Source organism: Benincasa hispida, chromosome 5, assembly GCF_009727055.1.
Source record: "Benincasa hispida cultivar B227 chromosome 5, ASM972705v1, whole genome shotgun sequence".
Classification (NCBI taxonomy): Eukaryota; Viridiplantae; Streptophyta; class Magnoliopsida; order Cucurbitales; family Cucurbitaceae; genus Benincasa; species Benincasa hispida.
The window spans coordinates 40,192,682-40,200,587 of NC_052353.1; positions in this window are offsets into that span (position 1 = coordinate 40,192,682).

The following is a 7,906-nucleotide window of genomic DNA, read 5'->3' on the forward strand; positions in this document are numbered from 1 at the left end:
TGTGATTGATTGATGATTGATCTTTATACATGAGTTTTTTTTTATTGTTATGAGTTAATTGAGAAGCTAGTGTTTGTTTTTTTTTTTTTTAAAAAAATTGTATAGGTAGGTGTAATTAGTTGTTTACTAGTTTCATTTATTTTATAGATGGACAGTAGTAGTGGTAATACAAGTGGAACTGGTAATAATGAAATGTCTCCTCCTCCTCCTCCTCCCCTTCTAATGTTAGCCAAATTCCTAAAAATACCACTTCTACCTCCCAAGTCCAATTGAAAGAGACTAAAAAACTAACCTCATCTGTGTGTGATCATTTCACAAAAATGGAAGCAAGTGCTAGTGATGGAGCTAGGTGCAAGTGTAACTATTGTGGTAAAGATTACGCATGTAATAGTAATACTTGTGGAACTAGTACTTTATGGAAGCACTTAAAAAATCAATGTAAAAAGTACCCATATAAAGAAGAAGAAAAAGGACAAACCACCCTAACTCTCGTACCTTTAAATGATGGAAAAGGAGTCAATGCTAGTAATTTTATGATGACATTGTTTAACCAACAAGCGTGTAGACTAGAATGCGCTAAGATGATAAATGAGTTATCGTTCAAATTTTTTGAGACAAAGGGTTTTAGACACTTTTGTAGTGTTTCGTGTCCTAAGTTTGATGTTCCATCGAGAGTCACAACTGCTAAAGATGTATATCAACTTTATCTTGAGGAGAAAAAAAGTTGAAATCATTTCTAGTTAAAAGCTCTCAAAGAGTTTGTCCTACTACCGATACATGGACTTCGCTATAAAATGTAAACTACATGGCCATCACTGCACATTTTATTGATTCTGAATGGATTTTGCATAAGAAGATTTTGAGTTTTTGTCAAGTTGCTAATCATAAGGGGAGACTATTGGGAAGATGATTGAGAGTTGTTTGTTGGAATGGGGGATTGAAATTTTTTTTCCAGTACGTTGATAATGCAAGTTCTATGAAGTGGCTATTTCTTATGTTAAGAGAAGACTTAAAAGTTGGAAATCGGTTGTTTTAGATGGAGAACTATTACACATGAGGTGTTGTGCCCATATTATTAATCTTATTGTGAATGAAGGACTGAAAGATATGCATGATTCTATTACCAGTGTTCGTAATACTGTGAGATATGTTCGATCATCACCTAAGAGAATGGAAAAATTTAAAGCTTGTGTGAAACAAGAAAAAATTCAGTGTAAGGCTATTATTTATTTAGATGTGGCAACTAGGTGAAACTCTACTTATTTAATGCTTGAACATGCAATTAAATTTGAGAAAACTTTTAGAATTTTAGAGGAGGAGAAAGAGGACTCAGATTTTATTGATTACACCGAGGAAGATGACCATGGAAATAAAAGATTGGGGCCCCCAAGTACATCAGATTGGTTGACTGTAGGTGTATTTATTAAGTTTTTAAAAAGATTTTATGAAACCACCACAATGATAAATGGATCTTCATATGTGACTTCTAATATTGGTTATAAGGATATTAATAAAATTCAGTTTGTTTTAAACAAATGGAGCAACAGTACCAACTCTGTTCTAAGTATGATGGCTATGAATATGAAGACAAAGTTTGATAAGTATTGGGATTCGCTTGAAAAAATGAATAAATTGATATTTATTGCTATGATGATTGATCCTCGGTACACGTTAAAATACTTGGATTATTGTCTTTCCAATGTTTATGACAGTGTGTGGTTAAGGATATGGTTGAGAGTGTGAAATTATATTTGTATCATCTATATGACTTTTACAAATCACATATACTTCTCCTCGAGATAGTCATAGTACCAATGATTCTCAATAATCAAAGACTGTCACTATAAATGAAGATGATCATGGGATGGACGAAGAAATAGATGATTTGTGGATAACTTTTACGAGATTGAAAGAAGAAGAAAGTTCATTAAAAGTGGAGAAGGATTTGACTTTTTATTTGTCTGACAAGGTTATAGAAGATAAAGATGATTTTGAGATATTATATTGGTGGAAAATGAATGGCTACAAATATCCCATTTTATAAAAAAAATTTCGAGATGTTTTGGCGGTTCCGATATCTATAGTCACTTCTAAATCTGCATTTAGTACATGAGGAGGATTCTTAATTCCTTTTGAAGTTCTTTGACTCCAAAAATAATGGAGGTCTTGATATGTACAAAAAATTGGATTCGTGGTGGCTCAGTGTTACTAGATCTCCATCCACAACTTGAAGAGTTAGAGACATATGAAAATATTGAGTCAGGTAATTAAATGAATTTTTTTATACATATCCAACATGTATTATGCTCAGGTTCGAGTTGATGAACAGGAGAATAATTAATATATTTAATTTTGCATAATTTGTTTTGTAGAGAGTCCATCATCTTTTGTCCTTTTGAAGTAAGGAATTGGATTTGAAGCATAATGATGATTTTAATGGTAAGTTTTACTACCATAAGATCAAATATTATTATTACCTATAAATGATCCTCTTGGTTTAATGTATTTGTCATTTTTTTAGGCATTGGGAATGAGAAGTGAAAAGACAAAAGATGAAGAAGAAAACTTACTCAAGTCATTCATCATGCCTCATGGTGCATTGGTGCTCTTGAATGTTATTATTGAACTTGGAGCTTTTGAATGTTATTATTGAACTTGGAATTTTATGTAATAAGTCACTAGTTATTATTAAACTTGGACCTTTTGTTTCTATTTTGAATGTAGACTTGAATATTTTGAGTAGAGACTTTGAACTTGAACATTTGAATTGAATTATTTGAGGAAGTTTCTTTGAAGTTTATATTGAATTTATGGTGGTCATATTTTAATGTAAATGTTAAAATTTCACATAGATTACAATATTACATGTTTCTTATTATTAAATTTTTATTAATTGGTAATATATTTAGAATTAGTTCACTTTTGTAAATATGGAGGTTTATTGACCTACAAAAATAAAATTATTCAATAGAATGGGAAGTAACGAAAAAAGAATATTAAAAAAAAAAAAAAAAAAGGACCGGTGACCCAACCCGAAAATTTTGGGTTAGGTTGGGTTGGGTTGACCCTTAAAAATGAATCGATAGGGTTCATTATTAGCCAACCCGATTTTTTTGGGTTGGTCACAAAATTCTTCCAACCCGGCCCAACCCGGACCATGTACACCCCTATCTCCACATACATGTTTAAGTATAATGATAACCTTGGATGTTAGTTTATTGGTTTGTGGTTAATGCAATTAAAATATCATATATTTCATAGACAAAGTGAATAAAATATCAAATATTATTAATCACTAAAATATTTGTTCATATAAGGTTTACAAACTATAGGACCCTACAAGTTTAGGGCATCAACCCCAACAATTAGAGGGATCAGTGGTACTTAAGGAGTTATATGTAACTAAAGGGGAAAAACGAAATTTTTGGCTCAGCTGTACTTACGAGTAATTTGTGAAGGGTTATCGTGTTGGGTTGATGCCTTAAAGTCTCGTGTCCTGTAGTTTTAAACAAGAATGTACGAACACTTGTGATGTTATATATGATATTTACTTCATATCTTGTATTTTGCCTCAGTTATTTGTTTTATTTGCTTTACCACAAACCAATAAGCATAAAATCCCTAGCTATCTGTATGTGACTCAAGCATGTATATGGTGACATACAAGTGGATCATGTCTTGAGTGAACCAAAATGGTCTATAGTATATGGATAAAAGAGGGAAACCTTATCCTAGTAACGCTACTTGACGCGACCAGCTTTGTAGAATGGTCACAAGTGTTGTGACTTTCACAGATGGTCTGATCCTGATCATTCGTGTTGAGGACATGCGAGCGGGGGCATCCTATACAAAGATTTTGTATAAGACCTGACCACAAGTGTTAATGTCTCGTTATATAACACCGTTCATGACAAAGACTTCACTTCACTAGGATGACCATAGGTAACATGACCTTAATCCTGAGTGAGTTGGGAACTCCTGCCATTGAGGGCGGTCCTCTGATTTGTATGGGTGTGAGTGGCGAGGTCGCCGATTAAAACCTACCATTTTGTGGATTCGTCTGATTTGGAAGCTAGGAACTCAGCTACACAAGAATGAAATTCACTCCTTCCCCGAGGTAGGGGTAAGTAGATAGATGGCTCTTTTAAGGGTTGATTTCGGGGCTTGAACGATGTGGTGCCACGCGCCTTCTCTTGGCTCGAGAGATGTTCACACATAGTTGAACTATGTTGTATTGTTCATTAGAGGAATCAGTGGTACTTAAGGAGTGAGATGTAACTACAGGGGCAAAACGATAAATTGGCCAGTTGTACTTACGAGCATCTATGAAGGGTCATTGTACTCATGATTGGTTATATCCGATGGACACAGAAATATATCTATGGTAAGAAGAGTTCAGCTGTTGGTCTTTAGTGGAATCACTGACAGTTAACGGATGGTGGATCTCGTGGCTAAAAAGTTTAGTCAGCTATTCACAAACTGTTGGAGCTTCGAGCCATACGTCCATTAGGTCACCTAGGTAGCTTGGATAAAGTCGAGAACCAGTGCTTGGGTTAATTTGAAATGTTCAAATTGAGAAGAGGAAGTTCAATTATATATGATATAATTGGATAAATGTATGAGATACATTAATTTGGAGAAAATTAGATATAAATATGATTTATATCAAATAGAGGAGAAACTACTATAGTAGATATGTGATATCAAACTATAGGATATAAATATAATATGATTATATTAATTAATTAATTATATGATAATTAACCATTTTTTTTCACGTTCGGACGTGGGAAGTGGGCTGCGTTGGTTATGGTAACCGGCGAGTTAAAATGAAAATCGTTTTCATTTTTTCACAATCATGCATTCATTTTTCCGCCCGGTCCAAAAGAATTCGTAAAAGCGATCGTGAGAGCCTATACGATAGAAGCTCTTCCTTCTAAAAGATCGTCTACCTCATGATTTCTCTAAACGATCGCATACGTTTTTCCTAAATGATCGTTCAGCCTTTCCTACACGATCGTGTAACTCTTCTATACAATAAGCACTTCCGCTATACGATAGCACAGTTTTATCTCCCTCTTGCTTATCGTCTACATGATGCATTGTCCTCCTTCCTCTACCAAACTCACCAAAGCCCACCCTTTGGGTTTTCACTCCGAGGATACTTGGGTTTCACTAGTGGTGGTGTCGTCCCCGCTGCAGTGTTCGTGTTCGTTCTGATCGTGCTGTTGCAGTCGTCATACCCACCGAGTGTTGGTAGATTTGTTGGAGGGTTTCTGCTACTTAGGGTTCAGACGTTCGAAGAAAGTCTTCAACTGGTAAGGAACCCTTTCTTTGTTTTTTATTGTGTTCTGAGCATGCCGATAATTAGATTAATATGCATAACTGTTTGTGTTGAATATATATATTTTGTGTTTCGGTCACTGTGATATCGGAGCGATCTGAACACACTCATGAAACTCTCGGTATGAGATCCTTCAATTGGTATTAGAGCCAGGTTTCTAATACTCCGATTTCATCTGTTGCAACGAAATAACATATACATTCATGGTGGGTGCATTTCTTTGCTGTTTCAAATGTTAAATCTGCTGTGGTTATGCCGGATTAATGGATGTTTTCGGGATAAATTGCCTCGGTTTGTTTAATTCCTTTTACATTTGCGGTTGTTTGCAAAGGCCCCTGCGTTTTTGGCATAAATAATCATTATCGAGTCTATATTCAAAGTCTTTAAAGTCTTGAGTCGTTCGCCGAAGTTCTGGGCAAGCGTTGCGGCTCTTCGAGGAAGGAGGCGATCTAGGGTTGATTGCATCCTGCAGAAGAATTTCTACGTGATCGTTGTCCATCTCATTGTGAAGATGGAGGTGTATGCGATCGCGGTTGAACACATCGGTTAAACGATGGGGTATGCGATCAAGAGTTGGTCGTATTGGGTTGACGATTGGGCACGCGATCACTGAGTATCTTTAATGCGTGCGCACGCTAGACGATCGTTTAGGTCAGTAAGCTTCATCGCTTAGTAACTGACTAAACGATCGCTTAGTAACTCAAGGTAAATCGTTTACTTGTTGTCATGCCACACGATCGCATGGACAATCAAGTTTCGCAGCCTTGTCGTCGTCTACGCGATTGTTTGCTAATGCTTCTATCGTCTAGTGCACGTTGAATGATCGTCTACCTGCTGGAGTTTGCTACACGATGAAGACCTCCTGGCGGTTCAAGACTCGATTCGCCTGTGAACCGATTTACTCGATGAAAAATGTAATAGATAGGGTTTTTCATTCCGATTTTTGTTTAAAAGGCTTATCCCGGTCCATTAATCCTTTTGTTAATTACATGCGATGTATGTTTTATATGTCATATGGTATGCACATATAGTAAATCCCACCTTAGGTTATGCAATGATCATGCATCATTTCTTTATTGTAATTGTTATAATTTAGAGAAGCATGATTTTAATTATGTAAGAGCATGCTCATGCATCATATAATATAAGAGTTATATTTATGCATGCATAAAAAGCATTGACATGCATTATCTTTATATTATAATTGTTATAGTATAAGGGTGAATGATAGCATGTTTTCTTGGTTATTACGTGTTATATAAAAGTTATATAGTAATGACCGGACATTGCATGAAGCATGACACATAGGTTACTTTATAAATGTTATAAAACGCCTCGTTGTGCGCAATATTTTTTAGTTGTTTCTTTTTAAGAGTTAAAGAGAAATTAGAACTAAAAGAAATAAGAAAGACATGCATCCTCACTTAGGTTTAATTCATGGTTTTAAAATGTTTAAAACTTGGATCACATAGACCTAAGATCAGGTTCTAATATGATTAGCAACCCTAAGGCTTTAATATTTTAATCAGTTTAATAGGATTAAATTGGCTAATAAAAGATTAAAGTGTAGCAAATCTATCTATAAGGGACCTTTTGTTTAAGGCGGGTTCTGTCTAGGCTGGGGTATTTAAGTTGACGAAAATGTAACACCTCTATCTGGGAACTTACCTGGAAAAGTGAATTAGATAGATTTGATGCATGCATGCAAGTTAAGGAGAGTCCATTAAAGTGTTTAAATGTGACTACTTGATCTTGTTCATACTTCATAGACAATCGTTGTTTATGAGCAGAGTTTAAAAAAGACTACTTAGACTAAAATCAGTAGTCGGATTATCTAGGTTAATGAATCCCTAGGTAGAACATTCAGTGAGAGGTACTTGGGGCATAAGATGCTTCATTTAAACCTTTCACTTTTCTCCTAAAGTCCATACCGTGAGATCTATCCTCGGCCTTGTGGCATGTCCCCCCAATGGATGGTGTTTGGGTAGGTCAATATCAAAGTGGATGGAGAGAATGTTCATAGTAAGTGGGAGCAGGAAGTGTGACAACATATCCCTCGGTTTTCTTCGTTAGGTTGAATAAAGTTATTGCGCATCGCCTCAAGGCACCCTGGGAGTGTCCCCCTAAAGGATGGCAGTTTTGCGCGTTTCTTTATTTGATCTTCTGTACGAAGATAAGGTAACTTTGTCTCTTGTCCTAATCTGTCTTTTCCCTACGGTACGCACATTAGGGCGGGACTCTGGCACCGAAAATGAGGGGTTACACTTACACGGAATAGTTAAAGGTTAATGATTATGGACCCAAAAATGGTGGTTGTTAGGTTCAGTTCCAAGAGTTAGTTCTGCCTAATGGTTGAGAATGTCTCATCCTAGTGAAGGGGCAACTGATCACCCCACTGGTGGCATTTATCCTGACTCACTGAGGCATCATTGCAAAATAGAAGTCTATAACTTAGGGTACTTGAAACTGTTTTGCAAAACTAATTGATTTAAAAGTGATTTAGCAAAATCTAATAAAGTTTTGTTCGTATTTTCAGCAACTTTTTCAAATGGCTACAACCAC